This window comes from Catharus ustulatus, chromosome 3, assembly GCF_009819885.2.
Source record: "Catharus ustulatus isolate bCatUst1 chromosome 3, bCatUst1.pri.v2, whole genome shotgun sequence".
NCBI lineage: Eukaryota > Metazoa > Chordata > Aves > Passeriformes > Turdidae > Catharus > Catharus ustulatus.
The window spans coordinates 67,556,186-67,576,735 of NC_046223.1; positions in this window are offsets into that span (position 1 = coordinate 67,556,186).

Below are 20,550 nucleotides of genomic sequence, written 5' to 3' on the forward strand. Positions count from 1 at the left end.
TTAGAATACCTTTCCATAAACTGAATAAGGTGAGCAGATGCAATGCAAATGCACATCACAACATTGCCTAGAAAACTGAACAAAACCAGAATAAAATCTGTAATAAAACTGAGTAGAGCTGATGCAAGGCTTTTTGCTGCCCTAGGCAGATAAAAATTGCTGTCCTCTTTCCTTATCAGTACTCTCTCTGTTTCAAAATTTTCCACCCTACCCTGTGCAGCTGTTACCTCTTTGGGCTCTGACAGATGCCCTCTGGCAACTTTTGCAGGGAGATCCAAAGCCTCTGCACTGCATTGTCCCTGTGCCAGGGGATGCTGCTCCAGCAACAGCAGTGGGAAAAGAGAATGTGTGTCTGTGTCTGTAGTGCCCTGACCCAGAGCCTAAAAAGTAGGCACCCTAACTGGAATTAACAACAAAGAAAAAAAAGAAGCCTCAAAAAAAAAAGAAAAAAAGAAACCTGTTAAATATCTGTTAAAAACTACAGTCTTGTCTTGTTCTTACTGAGTCAGTCCTCTGTCCCTTTTCGTCTTTGGCCTCAGTCACCTCACTGCAGCATGCACAGCCCTGACACGGCAGCTGAGAAACCTAGAACTGGTGAAAAGTATCATGACACACAGAGGATATATGCACACCGATGTCAGTTGTCACACATAACAGAGTATGGGTAGACAAATCAGGTTCCTACTTACATATTTGCAGATGCAAAAATGCTAAAATCCAATTACTTTTTTTTTTCTGGGTCAACACAGACTTCTGAGAAAATTTCTTTGAAAACAAAACAACTGGTTCCTTCTGAAGCCCCGAGGCTCTTCATCAGAGCTTCATTAAAACACCAATTAATGAGTTTAAGCACAGGTATCCCTGGCTGTGAAGAGCAGCAGAAGAGCAGCACATGCCTTCCCCAGGGAATATGTTTTGAAAAAAGATAAAGCCTGGTACTCCCACATTTGCAATTTCAGTGTTATTTATATTCTAAATACAGTCTGTGAGACTGGGTAGCTTATAAGGCAATTGCAGGTATTATTTCACTGTATTTCCTGTAAAAATTACTGTATTTTAATTTAATTATTCTTACTGTGTCTTGTAATTTTCTTCAGAGTAACTCTATGGAAATTTTAACTATGAATTTATAAATAAAACAGCCTGGGGGAAACTGAGTTTAGTATGTATGAGGCAGCAAATGCAAAGAAAATATATTCTCTTAAAATTCAATATATCTTATATGCTCTTCCTGAAAAATGTTTAGATCCCTTAGAAACACATAAACACATCAGATTCACTCCACAGCATTATTTTGTGCCAGCAATACACATTTTTCCTTTCCTTTTCTTTCTGTTTTGTGCTTATTTACCATTAACTCACTGTATATACAATTTATTTATGTATGTTTAGCATAAGCATGTTTATGTATATCCATTAGCACTTTCTAAAATGAAGCCTCACAGTACCTGGAAGCCACATTGCTCACAAGACAGATTTTTTTTGAAAAATCTGCCTTATTTGTAGCTGTCAGCACTTGTATGTTCAAGGGTGCATCTAATTTTTTTGCCTAGGGACAGTGAGTCAGAAACACAGGCGGGCCTGCAGTCTGTAAGAAGGTACACAGGTCACGGAACACTTTCCCTCCCAGGACAACAAAACCTCCCCTTTTCCTGTCACGTTGCTGCGTGGATGACAGCACTAATGCCCCAGAGACTGGGTTGAGAGGCTGGAAAGGCAGGGACGTGCTGGGAGGTGCTGCAGCGAAAGCTAACTAGTGCTCTTCCATGTGTTTCAGCTGGCAACCAGGGAACACACTTCTCCTGGGTTATCCTTCAAGCTCAGTGGACACGTATCAGAGGCCCATAGGCATTGCCTCTGGGAAGAGAAAGCACCCAGAAGGATGGATAGAACAATTCACACATTGCAGAGCTCTTGTCTCGCTGCTTTCACTTCCAGGTTCTTTCATGCAACAGAGATCATCTTTTAGTGAAAAAACCATATTGCCCTGAAATGCAATTCCTTGGTAGTTTAAACAAGCCTAGTTGGGTGTGTATGTAACCAGAAAAGCAGTTGGCTCAGGAGCTGGACCGTTTGCAAATTAATCTTACTTAGCAAAAAAGAGTAGCTAGTTTTTAACTGATCTCTGGACCAACGCAATTTCCATATATGCCAATGTCTCCAAGCAGGAAGAGCTGCAGAAATGTGCAGCCAGGAAAACAAACACAAGACTGCAGCATCTTAATCTTTGTAAGCCTTGACTGCCACAAAACAGTTTGACTTCCAAGACAATTTAAGACAGGTCAGAGGCTGCAATCCTACCCACAGCTTTGCATACAGCGCCCATAGTATTCATATTTTTTTGATAAGTCAGCTTGGAAGGCTCTCTTCACAGAAAATTAAATCAGTAAGAAAAGTGCGCAGTTCTCTGCTCCTTTTACTGCCCAACTAGCTCACAAAGGGATGAGTGAAATTCCTGTGCCAAGGGAAAGAAAGGTGAGAGTGCAGAGCTAAGGGCAGGAAGGAAATGCCATGGGACTGGACCAGCACCAACCTAGCCTGACCTCGGTCACCAAGGCGTTGCACACCCAAGCTGTGGGTAAATGAACACCTTACAGCAGAAGAGATGGGCAGTGCTACCAAAATCAGCACCTCTGTCACCACTGAGCCCCCAGCCTGCAGCTGACACAGCTTCTGGGCTGCTCTCCAGCAAGTCTTACCAGAGAACTGATCCAGGTTAAAAAAAAAAGATGTATTTTCCAAGATGGCTTTTCAGTTCTATCAGAGATTGTGTTATATTTTTTCCATAATAAAGTGCAAATTCAATGCTAAGCTGTGGAATTTCTGGTACCATTCTAATTTTGCCCTGTGTCTTTGAAATGAGTAAATTTAAAAGGCCTCCACAGCAAGAACTCTGTGACTAGAGTCAATCAAAAATCTACATATAGAAGTAGTACCCTACTGTCATGTGCAAGGAATATATTTTCAATATTTTTTTAATATTCATTGCCTAAACAGCATAAAAAGTCCATTTTGGTTTCTACATTAAAATGCAGTTTTAGCAGATATGGCCACATGGCATTTTTAAAATAATGCAACTATGCACTTGCTATAACTGTAAGCATACTTGAGGCGTTTTATACTAATTACTTAATCCTACATACTTACACTAACTTCACTGTGCTAATGGTCCAGTGTATTTCTTATTACTTAGATATACTACTCTCAATTTATTCCTCAAGAATATATTTAAATGACATTAACACAGCCTAAGTACCATATATTAATTTTGGGTTAGCTATACAACACTCCTTAAGTAAAATAGCAAGAGGTTAGGCAGTGAAACTAACTTTCATAAATAGGTGACCTATATTTGCAAAAAAAAATTCTTTTCTTCTTCTTTTTCTACATATAATTTTAACATATTCAGTACTTTCCACCTATATGTGACTTTCATGAGAACTCCACAGGAAAAGTCTCACACAATGTCACAAGACATTGTACTTTCTGTATCACAATAAGAAAAGATGTGTATGATGTTGCTTAATGGAATGTGCATAAAGGAAAGGGTCTGTGATTATATGTACTGACAACAGGATGTGCTTTTCTTGATATCTGTGTACACGTACATCCTCCCATGTACTAGCTGCAAAGGATTTTCTAGAGAAACCTTTTTTTCCCTGTTGCCAAAGGCAGCTCTGAGGAGGAGGTCTGTACACTTCAAACTTACACACATGAACTCAGGCTGGCTGGAGCTACCTGCTGCTTGCAGGAATTGGAGTCACCCCAATGCAGCTGACGAGTGAGCACAGTGTCGGGCACACCTCCTCATTCTGCCATGGGCAGCCCCCAAGCAAGGCACAAGCTGGTGATCAGGCAGCTGTGTGGTGAGGTGCGAAGCACAGCTTGCTTTATCCTCAGCCATGGCAGCTGAATATAGAGCATAGAAGAAGTCTACGTTGATATAGATAGACATTAAAATACATAATTCCATAATTCTAGAGCTTCATTTTGAAGTTCTTTATCTCAGCTTCTCAGATTTTTAATTTGCTTTGTGAAAGTCACAAAGTACTTCCTGAAGTTCACAGAAAATTCTTTCAAGACTCCTAACTTCTGTGATTTATAGTTCTATGTTTGTTTCCCCACTTTCTCTAAGCATCTGGTTTGGTTTTTTTTAAAATATGTGCTTCATTATTCTGATAAAAAGATTAAACTGCGTAAGTAACACATAATTTTTGAAGTCTTATAGTATTACCAAATATAAACTAATGTTCCCTTTAACAAGAAAACACATTTGTTAAGGTTATTTCATACCACATTCTATTTAGCAATTTGGGCTTCTCAGCTGCATCTATACAGTCTGACATGCTCTTTAACTTCTAGTTTTAAAAGTTGCAAGTTACTTCCAGGCAAAATCATTATGCCTGTGACTGCACATCCATGTCCATTTGATGGCATTTCAGTCACTCATGAACTCAGAACATTACTGACACTACTGAATAGTGCAATTGAAGCTTTCCATTTGCTTTTTTGTCATTCAGACAAAATGTATGCACACATTAACTAAAGCCAGTGCCTCTTTTTTCAGCAGTATGTCAGAAATCAAGTTGAATCCCTTGTCTATTATTGTCTTCTCTTTATGCATCAGATGTACAATTATCAGAAGATACAAATTATGTGCATCAGTGGGAAAAGATGCTATTTTCTATAAGAATAGCTGTAAGTGGGTGGATGGCTTTAGTAATGACTGAACAAACGAAATTGTAGTGTACTACAGCAATGAGCAATCAAAGAACAAATTTTGGAAGCCTTCAATTGTTTGTGCTAAAGCTGTGTGGGATGCCTCAGCTCAGCGAGAGATACAGTCCTGAATTGATAAAAATTTCTATTCTCTTCTTTTGCCTATCTGGCCAATTCTTGCTGATTTCAGATGGACCTGGTGGTTACTGTTTGGAAACAAGAAGTGCTGGAAAGGATTGGTGACAATTCCAGCTGGAGTAAGCAAGTTGTGACCAGACAGGTGCTTTGTTTCAGCCCTTACAGCCACCACATTTGGTAAGTGTTATCCATAGCACACAGGTGTTTGCAGGATGCCCACTGTAGTGGGGTGATGCTGGCTGGATGCCAGGCGCCCACCAAAGCCACAGCTGAATAGGGGAAAGAAAATACAACAAAGAGCTCATAAGTTGAGATAAGGATAGAGAGAGATCGTTAACTGAATACTCTCATGGGCAAAACAGACTTGAATTAGAGCTATGAACTGAAGGTATTAGTAACAAAATCAGAGTAGGATAATGAGAAGTAAAAGAAGACATTGGAAACACCACTCTGCCCCTCACTGCTCCCTCCCTCCCAGGGGCACAGTGAGACAGGGAATGGGGATTATGGTCAGTTCATCACACATTGTTACCCCCACTGCTCAGGGTGAGGAGTCTTTCCACTGCTCCTCCCCATGGGTCTCCTCCCACAGGAGACAGTTGTCCATGAATTATTCTACTGTGAGCCCATCCCACAAGCACAGTCCTCAAACTCTGTAACATGGGTCACTCTTCCACGGGGTGCCGTCCTTCAAGGACAGGCTGCTCCAGTGTGGGTCCCCCATGGAATCACAAGTGCTAATCAGGAAACCTGCTCCAGCACGGGCTCCTTCCTCCACAGCTCTGTAAGTCCCTGCCAGGAGCCTGCTCCAGCACAGGCCTCCCATGGGAGGCTGGAGGGAGCACTAAGGTTTTACCATTGTGCTAAAAAAGTCTCTCTCCATGTTTTAAGTCTGTCTGAGAATATTCACAAGCATCTTATTAATGTAAGCACTTTGAAAATAAGGACTGAAGCTCTAATGTGGGACTTGTAGGAAACCAGTGTCAGGAAAAGTGAAAGGCTATTTTTGCTTATAGGAGTCAGTGTTATTGATATGTGTTTCACAGGCTGTTTTCTAAACTGCTGACTTCAGCTACAGACCAATGCTGAAGTCCTGAGGGAACACAATGTAATTGTTTTCTAGATGACGTCAGTCATCCAGAAAGTCAGTAACCCAGGGTGCCATAATTTCTTCTCTGCAGAATATATTATTCATGGGTGTGACAGGCCAAGAGCTCATTTTGACTAAAAATTTATTCCATTTGTTTGCTTTTGCCTTCCTAATGGATGTCATATTGCTGCTCGTTGTCAGGAGAGATGAACCCATTTGCTGTCTCCACTTCTGTGGCACCTGGGTTCAAGATCTGTCTACTTCTGCTCACACAAAAATTATGTAAATGTAAAGACTGATCTCTCTGGGGCTCTTCCAGGTAGTCTTTACTAAGCAATGCCCACTGTATTCTACTCCAGTCTTCAAAGCCTCAGTGGTCTACATATTAATACATAACCAGTCTAAAATGGGCATAAAATTTCCTAAAATAATTTCTTCTCTTGTCAGTCAAGGAAAGAAATAATTCATTCACCATGGACCAACAGTGTTCACTGAGACAGAGCAAAGACAGCCTCAGGTTACTGAAGTGACCTAGTTTCATCCTATATATTCAGCACAGAGCAGCAGTAAAAATTCTCTGACAAGTCATAAGAAAGGTTGAAATTTGAAAGTGGTAAACAAGAAGTTTTATAGCGGGAAGAGACAGCCAAATAACACAATTACTTTTTAAAAATATTGTAATATCTTGAAAAAATCTTGTGAGGTTTTTATCAGTGCAAGTGTTTGCAGTGGACACTTTGTTAGTCAGCAACAGTTCTTCACATCCCTGAATGAATTAATTCTTGCTTGTATGGGAATTAGAAACATGAGGCTGACAGGGTGTCTCAGCCAAAGTCACCAGAGAGAGCCCAGCTACTTTATGTTGATATTTCTATTATCAATTTCCTCTGCCAAAATCTTGCAAAAATAAGGACGAAAGTTTACATCAAGCTGTAACTGGTTTTGTAGTGCACCAAAAACAGTATTTAATATGTTAGAAAAACACTATTAGCTTTTTCCTGCACTTTTCTGTTGCCAAGAGAGAGCAGGTGACTCTCCTGGTACCTCTGGTGTGAAGGATTGTTTATGACAGTATTTTCTTGATGAGAAAGCTTTTATTTTAGTAACCTTATTTTAGAGCCCTAATTTAGTCCTGTGGATTCTGGGCTCTCTAGTAAATATTATACAGGGCTATGAAGCAACAGCTCTAAGAAAGTGGCATCTTGCACCTTATGTGATGACTTCGTATGAAAGTTTTTCTGCTATCCTGGTCAGGCTCCACTTTGGTATCATCCTGCACATCTGGAAAGGAAGCAATTCTTTTGTTTGTATAACATTTTTCTGTGTTATACATACAGAATATGTGTCTGAAAAAGAACTCTTCCCATCATCTTTCTACCTCCCACACAGACAGAATTAAAGGAAAAAAAGCTTTCCATAAGACTTGATACAAATAAAAACAATCCATCTTTTGATTTTTGCTCTTCTTTTCCTCTTGTTCCTCAAAACCTGGTGATGGAATTAACTCAGTTCTTAAGAGAAGCAAAGTCAGACAATATCTGTGTTTTGTTAAATTATTATTTTATTAATGTTATTATTTTAAGACTATCATCTTTTGTTTTGGATGTTGTCCTTTACTAGGAAGAGAGAATGCTTATCACATAGGATGATGAGTCAGCTAGTATGAAATGTGCTAAAGGTTGCAGGATAAATGCTACAGCAGGATATAATACCGGTTAACCCAATAGCCACACGCCAAAAGTAGAGTTCAGCCAAAACCAAGGAATCAGAGGGAGGGACATGTCAGATAACCCTTAAATAAAACCAAAGCCAAAACCATAAATAATGCAAGCTAGTTCTTGTTCCTAATGCTTTCTTTTGAAGCTAGTCAGAATGGATTTGCAAATGCATTGTTGCTGTGTGTTCAGCCTGGAGAAGAGAGGGCTTAAGGGGGATCCAACAGCAATGTGCTGATACCTACATGGGAGTTATCAAGAAGATGGAGCCTTGTAGTGGTGCATGGCAGAAGGATTTATGACAGTGGCATAGATGGAAACAAGAGAGTTTCAAACTGCATGTAAGGAAAAACTTTCTCCTTGAGGACAGTCAGGCAGAGAAGCAGCAGGCTGCCAAGGGAAGCTGTGCTGCCTCCATCACTGGAGGTTTTCCAGCCCTAACCAGACACAGCCTGGCCTCACAGCTGAGCCTGTTTAAGGCAGAAGGTTGGTCCAGAGGCCCCCTAAGGTCCCTCCTAATCTGAATTACTCCAGCAATGCTTTGAATTACAAACCTGTCTAGGTATGAGTACTTCATGTTGAAACTACTTAGTTGAAAAAATATTTCATGTAAATAGTTCTTTTAGTTTAAAAAAGAGATTTTTAGCTGATATGGTCTACTAACTTCATGTTTAATATTAAGATTGCACAAGACATTGTAAGAGCTATCAGAGAACAGAATTGTCATCAGTAAAAAATAGTTTGCTCTAAAACCTGGCCTTCCGTGTGTAGCCCTGTCTTTTCCTTGCAAGTAACATGGGGAAGCAAAATGCATGAAATAATTTTTGTATCTAATAATGCATGAAATTCCTTTCCATCTTAGATCATCTACTGCTTTAGAACTATGGAGGAGTAAGCATGCTAAAATGGATTAACATAGACATATATAAATTATTTCTTTCACATGTAATCCTGCTTTTAGCAGTCGTTTTTACCAGGAAACATTACAACTATAATTTCTCAAATTATTTGAAATATAACTGTCTGTTAATTTCTTTAAAGTTGATCCACGAAATTTAAGTTTAAATTTGTAGTTTTTGTGTGAAAATATGTTAGTTTTCAAGTGAGGAGAGAGGCACCAAAGTAGAAATGCTGCAGAGGAGAAAAATGAAAGGAAATAATAATTAAAGGAATATCTTAGAAGGAAATCATGGATGACAGGTTCATTACCACAGTGGTTTGGTTTTGCTTTTCTTTTTTTATAGATGTGTGCAAGACTGAAAAGTAACATTCTGCTGTCCAAAGGCACTGCTGTACAGAGGCACTTTTCTGACCTGGAGGGTTTGGCAAGTAGAGAAAATACAACAACTAACTGGAAAGAATCCAGGAAAAGAGAAATCTTTGCTTCATTATATAATAGTGAGGTAGCAATACTTGGTAGACAAGTAATGTAAAATTATTAAGATGAATTTTTCACTTGTTACAATGTCAAATCTTGATTACATTAGTATTACGTAATTACTCATAATTAATATTATGTTCTTCTGTACGCTTGTCTTGGGATCATAACATGAAACTCGTATCAGTAAGAACTTGTAAGAGCATTGTAAAAACAATTTTCTCTAGGTGATAGAGGTTGAACTGGAAATCTGAAGCTGCCTTTGAAAAAGAAAGATGTTCAGTCTCACTAGAAGCTCTGATCTCATGCCAAACAAAAAATAACCATGTCATCTATATTCTAAATTAGATCTATACCATTAGAATGACTGATTCTTTGAAGTGCTAGATGTCAGTTAAAGAGATTTCTCAGTAGTATTCTGTATCATCTCTCTATCAAACACAATGCTGGTAGTTTATTTTGGTCCTTTCCCACGATAAAATTATGTTTGGTTTATTCCTCTAGTCCAAGACTAGTATCTGGTGAAAGCAACTTCAGAACTGTGCTCACTGAGGAGGAATAAAATGCAGAAGCTTCAGGAATTCAAATAGAGGTTAGTATTTTCTCTTCGGCCATGTCAAACCCATTCCATTTTTCATACATATTTTCTCAAATATGGAAATACTTGGAGCTGCAGATTTAATCTCTCCTGAATAAAAATGCATCTTTTTTTGCATATGGCTTTATGGCTTTCTGCTCTCTCCTTTATTTTTATAAAAATGGTGTGAGAGAAGAACATGGCACATTCATTTTCAATGGCACATTCCATAAAATATTTCAAGTAATTTATTATAAAATGATTTTAAAATTACTTGGGTTTTGGCATGGCATTTGTTTCCTTAGCGTGGGTACCTGATAATGATGAAGACGGAAGTGGGATACATAGCACAGTATAGAAATTCTAAGATATATGCATAGGAGGGAATTTTTATTTATACACAGGTACAAAGGTATAATCATCTGTAAACCTTATTAATAAAAAAGAAATGCATTTAAGGTAGTTTATAATTTATGGTATTGGTAGCCTACTGATGGCATAATATTTAGAAAGTTCCTCATATTTTCATATTTCCATAAGAAAAGCAATTGAAAATAAGCATCTTAGTATTCTTTTTAGTGTCTGTTCATTGATTTTTTTTTTCCCTAAATACTACTATCTGGCAATGCTAAGCAAGTTCTCTAAGGTGCAATTTGGAATTATATTTTTCTTTCTCCAAGGGGTAGTCCAGCATGGAAGTAAATACCATGATGTATTCCTATTCAAGCAAATTTTTCTTTTTCCAACAAAGAGGACATTAACCTGCATACTAATCTGGACTCTCTCAGCTGTTGACACCAAAGTATTTACAGAAAATACAGCAAGAAATATACACTCAATTTAACTAAATATTTATCGACTAGCTAAAGTAATTGAGGGCTAGAATCAAAAATAGGCAGTAGTATAGTTTCCTTAATTCTTCATGACTGAAAAGGTAAATAAATGGAAGGCAATTTACAAACCAAACACAAAGATAAGAGCATGTTAATCATATAAGGCTGACTGATAATTCTGAAAGAACTGGTTTGTGATGAAAAGTGAGTTTGAGCAGTGGGCAGTATTTCTGGACTCAGACACTTTTATCCCTGAGTGATGTTAGATGAGAGTGGAGCACCTGAATTATGTATTATTATCAAATAAATATTAATTTCTTGCATGAAGAATTAAAATACTCTTTTAATGAACAAAAGGTTGTGTATGGATTTTCCAGTAGTTTTCATACTTTGAATATCTACCAGATGACAACAATGTCTCTATATTCTTTCTCTAAATATCACTTACATCTTTTACTAGACTTAGACATTCTGGTTCCTCAAAAATACAGTAAGAATTGTGCCACAGTCTTTTTACTCCAAGAATTTTATTTTGGAGCACAAGTATCATATTCTTGTGCATGTCAAGTAGGTTATAATTTAAACTGGAAGCCTGTATTTATCTGTGAATTTAAATATCGTGGTTATGAGCATTAATAGAAATAACTGTTTCATTAGAGCAGCTTTCCACCTAGGCAAGCACGTCAGTATTCTTCCCCCTTACACAGACAGGTTACATGTGACCCTGAAGGTGTTCTTTAACACTAGTGTATTACAGAGATTTATCTTTTAGCATCAAGGCTTTTTCCACTATATCTGCAGGACATGATCTGAGCCTATTTTTATTACAATTCCTGCTCTGGCAAATTTGACATCTCTCCAGAGAACACACTGTATGACAGCTACATGGGATAGAATCAGTTGCTCTCTTCTCAGTATCTAGTTGGCCTTACACTCTGGTTTGGGTGCATGCCAAATTGAGAGCTGCTCACAACTGTGATGGACCCATTCGTGCTGCAGCAGAAGCTCTGGCTTAGAAAAAAAGGTTCAGAAAGGCAAATTATTTTACCCTGAAATAAACCAAGTGTTCGAGATTTAAGGTATCTTTATGATATTCTTTTATATTCTATGATTTAGAATATAAAAGTGTGGAACTAGCATATGACCTTTTTCCCTGGGAAATTTCCCAAAATAGCAGTTATTAAGTAGTTAAGTATAGTCCAGCATCAAAAAGCTTCTGTGGCAAACAGTGCAGAAATCAGCTGCACAACCCATAGGAAGACAGAGCTCTCCACAGACATGGGAGAGATTATTAATTACAGGAGATCTTTAACACAGTGCTCTGGTTTTAGAAAATGAAAGTTTGTCCTCAAGTAACTATGCAGAAACCCAGCACTAGAAATTATGCAGGTACACTTCCTAAAGTACTTTACAAGAAATGAGGGTGTTTTCAAGATAAACTGGACTTTTCATGAGTATTAAAATTACTGTATTTTCTTCAAAGTTTGTTTTGAATACTATGTTTTAAAGGCTCACAGATTTTTATATTCCAAAATATTAAGTTGTTACTATTCCTAGAAAGTTTATTGTGCTTTTTGGATTTTCAGTCTCAAATACATAATTAACTGGTTCTGATTAGCTTGGCAAGAAAAAGAAACAAAACCAAATCACTTTAGATTAATATTAAGCCCTATGAATGTCATACTTGAATGATGTTTGAGAATATTATGGACAACTTAATTGTGGAGAAATTATACTCCTGATTAAAACAAAATCAAAATACTTTTATCCTCCTGTGAAGTGTTGACAAACTGTTTGACAAAAGATCAGCTGGGAAGTGGGCTACTAAAAGATGTAATTCTCTTTTATTTTCCTGACTGATTTCCTTTCCAAAATTCTCTGAAAGTTATGGTACGGTAGATAGCAAAAAATCCTCATAGTAACATGTTTCTGTATTTGGCTGGCAGTGTGTGGCAAGACTCTGATCAAGTGAAAGCTGATCTTAAATATTCAAAGCCAAGAATATTCCTGCTGGATTGAGGCTCTATTCACCAAGCTCAGTCTAAGTGGATGAAGACTTGAAGTGAATTCCTTTTCTTGCCCTTCAGATTTTCCACTTCAGAGAAACCACATTGCTTTGTCACACTCTTTGACTAAAAAATTCTTTGTGGAGTAACTCTTAATATTCAAATGCTTTGTTTTATGACTTCCCTTTGTAAGCGTTGTAAATATTTATTTACCTTTATGTAGTTCCAGTTCTACAAATCGTGAAACTTTTAAAGTTCAAAACATGGATTTATGTGAAAATTGATAAACTGCTGTGAGTAACTAGCTCAGCATACAAAGAGTTGTAATAATTATTTCAGAATTATTTTCTTAATATCTAACAGGATACGTTTACAAGTAAGCAAACTAGATTTTATTATCATAATTAGGGGGACTTGTACTAAGATGTAAAGTAAAAATGAATAATCATGTAAAAAATACTATCGTTGATATATAATTTTTAAAATTTTTCCCTAGTGTTTATAATTTTCAAAAGATGCTCATGAGTACTTCATATGTTTTGTGAGGAAGAATTATTTGTTCTTATTTGTTTTTAAGTACTATTCTGTCATGGAAGTTATGTGTACCTTTTTTCCTAAGAACATTTTTCAATACATTTACAAACTTTTCCCATAATAATAAAAAATACTGACATTTAGGTGTTTATAAACCAGCTTGATTATGCACCAAACAGGGTATGATGCTCTTTATGAAATGTATATGCATGTTATACTGAAACACAAGTTTATGCTGATTTGAGGGAGAATATCTTTTAGCTTTCAAGGGAAGCCCTTTCCCAAAGTAAATCTCTTACAGAACCAGGCATATGCAACACTAATCCTGATCCCTTCCAAAATTTTAAGTATTATTGAGGGAGTTAGGCTCTCTGTCAAGAAAAGGGAACCCTACATTCTGCTGAATGCAAGCTGTGTTGCTGCTGATTTGAAGTAGAGCATAATGGGACATTTTCAAGCCTGCTGCACTTTAATCCAGATACATGACAATTCTTCACCCTTCAGTTCAAATCTGGGTGTCTGGCAAGCAAGTCTCAAATCACCACCACTGTGAATAATAATGGAACCTTCATCAGATAATTAGCATGGGCACTAGAACCTAGAATACTTTTCTGATTTGGGGCAGACGACTTTGTTCTGTTTCCCCTACCCCTAATGGTTTTAGTTACTGTATCAGTTTCATTAGACTACACTACAATCAAGTTGATTTTGACAACTTAATTGAAGACCAGTAATAATCTATAAGTACTCTTCTTTATCCTCCCTTAACCACAATTTCTATGGAACACTTCTATAAAATGGGACTTTCAGTCAGCAACCTGCATACGCAAATAAATCTTAAAATATTGCAGCTTTCAGTAGATTTAATTTCAAAAGAAGTCTTTGACTATTTGGCAGTAACAAAACCTTTACAAAAGCCTTTTTACTTGAACATTGACACTTGGGCACAGTTTTTGGGACTTCAATACAATTTTAGTACAATTGTCAATTTTCTGGGAATATGCCAGCCTATCTTTCTTCCTTCTTGAAGCATAACCAAAATCCTCTCTAGTCTCCAAATTTTTATGCTGAAATCCCCCCAAAATACATTGGCAAGATACAGCAATTTCAATTCATGTGTCAAGGAGTAGACCAGAGATAAGTATGTGAAACAGAAAATCCTGAACCAATGTTGGAGATTAATTAGCCACATTCAAAGTAAAACCCTTGAAGCAACCCATCTACATTTCCAATAGCATAGTGAGAAATACAGATGACAAATGTTGTCTGTGTTGTTCTGCAGAATGACCCTCAGGGCAGGATCAGAGCTACACCAGCCATCTGTTTGGACTTTCCTACTGGAGCATTTTTGTGGCTGCTTCTGAGTGAGCCCATTGGTACTGAGGGGAAATGAAAACCTGAGTAGTCCTGGTGCTTTTGGTGCATTTACATGCACTATAGTTAAATTATGCCACTCAGCAGTCCTATCCAACCTTCCACTGATGAACTCAAAAAAAAAAAAAAATACATGTATGGGACAATATGAATGCCAGTATAAAAAATAGTGAACTAAATCCTTACCCTGCTTCATTCTGTACCTGTGCTCCTATAAACACAGAATTCTAGAATTGCCTGGGTTGAAACAGACCTTAAAGATCACCATGTTACAACCCCCCTACCATGAGCAGGGACACTTTTCACTAGATCAGGCTGCTCAGAGCCCCACCCAACCTGGTATTGAACACTGTCAGGGGAGGGGCATCCACAGCTTCTCAGGACAGCCAGTTTCAAGTGCCTCACCACGCACATTTTCTTCCTGCCATGTAATCTAAACCAACTGTCAGTTTGAAGCCATTCCCTCTTCTCTGTCACTACATGCCCTTGTATAAAGTCCTGCACTTTATTTTTAGGCTCCCTTTAGGTACTGGAAAGCTGGAGTTAGACCACCCCTATGCCATCTCTTCTCCAGGCTGAACAAACTCAATCCTCTCAACCTTTCCTCATAGGGGAGGTGTTCCACCCATCTGATCATCTTTGCTGACCACACTGCTCTGGATGCAGCCCAGATTACAACTGGCTCTCAGGTTGAGAATGAACATTTCTGAGTCGTGTCCAGCACCATGGACAGATATGAGGTGTTAGACTAAGTTGCTGAGAGCAGCATAATTCAGAAACTGGGGACAGTCTCTCTAGCTTCTTTTTCCTACTGAGGATTTTTTCCTCAGAATGGACAATAGATGCAATAAACACCAACTGGCAATAATGATGCCAAAATCAAACAAACATCATCAGCCAGTCACATGAAGATCAGTATCTTGTTCTCAACCACAGTAGTTTAGGATTTTTTATCAAATATTTTTAATTTGAATAATATTTTTATTGGTCAGAATGATTTTTGTATTTTAACCTATAAAGCTGCTCTTCCTCCAAAAGGAGAGTAAGTGTATTACATTTCTGTAATAAATACTAAAAGGCCATGCAGATTTCCTGGTATTTGTCTCCTTTCTGAGCTCACTGTAGCACTTGCATCAGAAACAAGACAGCCTCACTCATGGCACTCCCTTCCATTTAATTAAGTCCTTAGAGGAACATTGCAGAAGTTAGTAAGATTACTTAATGCATCCCTGGGAGAAACTCCAATAGTCTACTAAAGGTCACTGCTCCTTTCAATAGGAATGCTTTCATTGTAACGACGATTAATATGACTGTATTAATTGAATTAAGTGAAATGTATTCATTTTCTAATCTGCACAGTCTCCTTAATGAGTTATTATCAGAGGAACATAAGAATGTAAAAGACTAATAGTCTATGATACAGACTTTCAAATTCAACTTCACTTAATACATCAAATTTTGTTCTATCTGTTATTTTGTCCATGAGCAAAACCAAAAACGCTTTCTAACCCACTTGAATAAAACTGTCTTAGGCAAATGATTAGATTTATATTCCAATGTGGAATGCAAGACTGGACATCTCCTCTGCTGTAGATAATTCCACATAATAGAAAGTACGCTAGATTAAACATATGTTGATAAATTTGCATTTTCATGTGCAGAAATGTGCCTACAACTTGAGTTTTAACAGAGAAATTAAACTTTCTCTTCATCCCTAAATTTATTTGTAGTATTAATCTAGAAAAAACGATTTGAAACATTAAAATCAGGATTTAGTTTGATGTATTTCAGAGGGCGAAATCAACAAGGTTGATTTACAAAAGTTGTGGAGGAAAGGGTGGTAGTTCTTTAAATGTCTGCTAAATTCACTGTGAAAGTCTTGCTGGGCAGGACTGATTTGAAAATCATGTTCTTTGGCCTCTTATTCCTTATCGCAAAGGCCAATACTGTCCCAGAGGCTCCAAACTCAGACTTAAACTGTTCCTTTCCTCCTGTCCATCTATCATTCCTCTGATGTACTTGCCTTTGTCTGAGCTTCCAGCTTTCCAGTTTTGGTCTAATTTTTAATAATTGAAAAACATCCATAAGTTTAAAAATGAGAATGAAATAAAATGAAAAAACTTGTTAAGAAGAAGATTGAAGCAGTAGCTTATTTGTTAAACCTTTGCAGGTGACACGAGAGACTACGAGGACAGTCACATCCTATTGAAGGACTTTATTGACAATTTAAACCAAATGTGCACCATGTGTTAAAAAAACAAACCCAAAAACCTCACAAAAGGCAAAATGAAACATTCTTTAGAGTCAGAATGCTTACTTCAAAAAGTATATTTTGCCATCCAAAATACTGTCTCTAAGCCGGAAATGCAATGACTCATTGCTAAAAGCCTGTTACTGAGAGGTTCCATAGGGTCATATGCTGCATCTTGGTGCAGCTGAATGGCAGGAAATATTCTATACAGGTACTATTACCATTTAAATGAATTTTCTGGCTTTGTAATGACCAGTTGTCTTATTAATCTTCTGTCCAATGATGAGCACTGATAGGTTTAGTTCTCTGTTTTGATGGGAAAAGCAAGAGAGTTGGTTATTTTTATGTGTGTGGCTGCTTTCTTGATGTTGGTAAAAGCTTTCCTGCCCTGATAAACTAGAAAGGGAGCAAACTGAAAAAGTACTTGACAAAGAAAGATTCATACTTAACATAGTAGGATTCATCCAGTCTTCCCATCTGTGCAGCTGAAGAGAACACAAATATATGAGTTCTTTTATGAAACAAGAGAAAAAATATTTTACACTAGGCAGACTCTTGAAGTATCTTTTCCCCAGCTGTATCTCAGCAACTTCCAGAAAAGCATTGAGGAATTCAACCAACACTTCCTTTGTGTGACTTCTCTCTCTAAAGGACAGTCAGGTGTAAGCAGTGAGATATTTTTCCCAAAGCATTAGTTTTGTTCCTGCTTCTTCTGCTGCTTTGGGGTTTCTTTTTTGCTTTGTCTGTAAAACAGATGCATTTTCTCTGTAATTTTCATTTTCTTTATAATAAAATTTCTTTGCTGAAGAAAATGTAGGTACAAGCTTAAAAAACAGACAAGTGAAGTATTTAAAGAGAGAGCTTTATCAGAAGAAAGAGCCTTACACTTTTCTTATTAATCTTCTTCAACTTTTCCATCCTTAACTACTCTTTTGTGCTTGAAATTAAAATAATATATACGTCTTTACTGATTAAAATTAATTGACATAAAAGAGTGGATGATCATTAATTTTTCTAATAAAATCCCATATGCCTCCAACTGCATGTGAGGATATATGCTCCATATGAGGATAAAAATATTGTGCAAGACAAGGTGTAAGTGGATTTAAAGAAAGAGAGAAATATCTGGAGATAGTGACTCATGGGAATCTTTCTGTGTGCCAGTGCACACCTTTACAGTATCTGGATTTTTTTTTTCAAAGGAATCATCAAAAACCCCTAATCTTTTGAATATGCTTGTTCACAAGTTGCAAGTAAAAATATTCTCTCCTTCATCACATCTTGACAGTAGTTCCAGTTCGGACACATGCATGAGATGGCATCATTCCTTTTAGGATTTGGTGACCTAAATTATTTTCCTCACACCAACAGTTTTCTAGATGAGCAAAAAGACATAATAAAGAGAACAACTTTATCTGTATCAGATATGTGTTCACCATTCTCTGTTTTCTTATTTGAAAAATTCAATTAATGCCAGGTTTTATATACATATTAGTTCAAGATTTGCAGGGGTCAAGTCTTCCAAGCTTTGAAGGCCAAATCAGTGTAGAGCCATAAAATTATAAAGCCAAAAAAAGATGTAAAAACCAAAGATCTACCAGGTAGAGTCATAAACTTGTGTCTGTCACCCTATGCTACTGGGTCATATTGACTGAAATCTTACTTGCATACACAGAGGCAAGAAGGTAATGACTGAACTACTCAGATGGAGTATCCTGAAATGTTGATCTGATTGTTCACCTTCCATAAATCACAGTCTTGTTAACCCACAAATTAAAAGGTCATGAGATTATTTCAAAGACATTAGGATATTTAATTTTTATTTTTGTTTGGTTCTTCTCCTACCCCCACATATTCTTCATGATTGTATGTGCAACCATAGTAAGACAATTTTGGGCACTGCAATCCTTTATAGATGTGGAAATATGCCCCTGTACATAATTATCTACAGCTAACAGAAGAAGTCTTTGTTACTTGTACACTTTCAAAACAAAATGGTTTTGCATGATTTCTTACACAGAAACCTCAGCATCCTAGATTAACCTCAGCCTTAGCAATGAGGTCTTTATGTTAAAGTAGGACACCATGGGCTTATTCAGTTATTATATTCCACCAGGTTTGTTTGGACCAGAAAATTAAAAGCAGGAATGACAGATATGTTTAAGCTGTGTTGTTATTTTTAATATCCTATACTATTCTTTTAAATGGTGAATTCTTAATTTATGAAAATAATTAAACCTGCATGTAAACTGAAGGTATGTATATAATAAATTAATCGTTAGAATTCTAGTAGAAATAAAAAGGGTTTTTAAAAAATCTCAGTATTTTAAGTAACTAGCTCCTATATTTAGTTTTTTTTAAGTATTTAGTTACTTTATTCATATATATATGCAAAAAAAAATTTGAAAATTCTATTCAGAATTGTAGCTGCAGGCTTACAAATTAAATAGCACAAACCTGCAAAGACCAGTGGGTCAAATTTCTCCTTAACTGTCCTTTCAGAAAAATCTGCAGACTTTCTGACATCTTCAGAGTTGTCAAAAGACATTAGCACAAAGCAAGCTTAGCCCTTGTAACACTTTCTATCTATAAAGAATCAGAGAGGGAGTTTTGTGCCTATGGCTTGAAAATAAGGCATACAGTGATTGCACACATTTATCTTAGTCAGAACTGTGATGAGGTAAATAAAGGAGGGTTAGTGCACACAGAAATCTGTAATCCATAATATTCCCAGCAGATTGAGTGTAAATTAAATTTTTTCCTGGTTTTTCAAACCTCGGTGATGGTATCTCATGATTTTAGAAAACATTACACACATACCAGAACATTTGAACTGCAAATATGCAGATAAATAGATAGGCAGTAGGATACAAAAAAAAGGCAGAGGTAGATTTCCACACAGGCAGTGTTGGTGATTTTCCATCAGAGAAAGCAAAAAAAGCAAAGTCCTTCCCACATGCCATATATTCCCATATATCCATTACAAATGTAAAAAAAAAATGCAATCTTAAAGCATATATTCACTGACCATATTTTCAAATTCATTAAAAATGTTCCATGTACCTACACCAAGAGCACTCCTACACAGTGTCCATAATCCCACAGAGACACGGGATAGATACAAACTGTATCTCACTTATGTAAGCCCGTGGTGACAGGGACACCAAAGGTTTCACTGTGCAGCTCTGGGAGCAATGATCCGCGTCAGGAGCCCTGCCTTGTTCCAATGCTCTGCACACCCTTCAGCAAACCCTGAGTGCTGTCTCCTCATTTGCCTCTGCGTGGCCTCAGCCATCCCAATCCTGGGAGACCTTCATTGCTGCAGATCCCACTGTACTGATGAGACATTAAATCCCACCAAGGAAAAAAACCCACTAGGATCCTTCCTTTGCCTTTCTTTTCATCAGCAACGTTAAAGAAAACAGGCTCTATCCAACACAGGCGGACCTGAAAGGAAAAGAGCTTAGCAGTCACCATCTGAGCTCTAAAGGCATAAAATGTGTAAAGAGAAGCTTGGAAAAAATCTGAATAAGTTAACTACTAAATGGCACATGAAATATTGACAAAGAATATTTAATCACTCTTTTAAAAAATTTAAAATCATCTAGACAAAACTTAGTATTTGGCATTTCAGTAGAAGAAGGAAACAAAAATTGAATGCATTTGACTCTTTTGTCAGACATATATAAGCATGGTCATATATACGTAACTTCAAAATGCTTCAAAACAATGATTTGTGGCCAATATGAACCACAGCAAAAGTGGTTGCTTAAAAGAAACTAAAAAAGGAATTTCTCAAAGGAAATGTTAGTAAATCCAAACTTCTCTAATTTATTTTAAAAATAAATCTATCCACAATATTTTAAATGCACAGATTAAAATTAAAATATTCTGTAATTATCAAGATTTCTAGGAGCACTAATAAATTGAGCCAC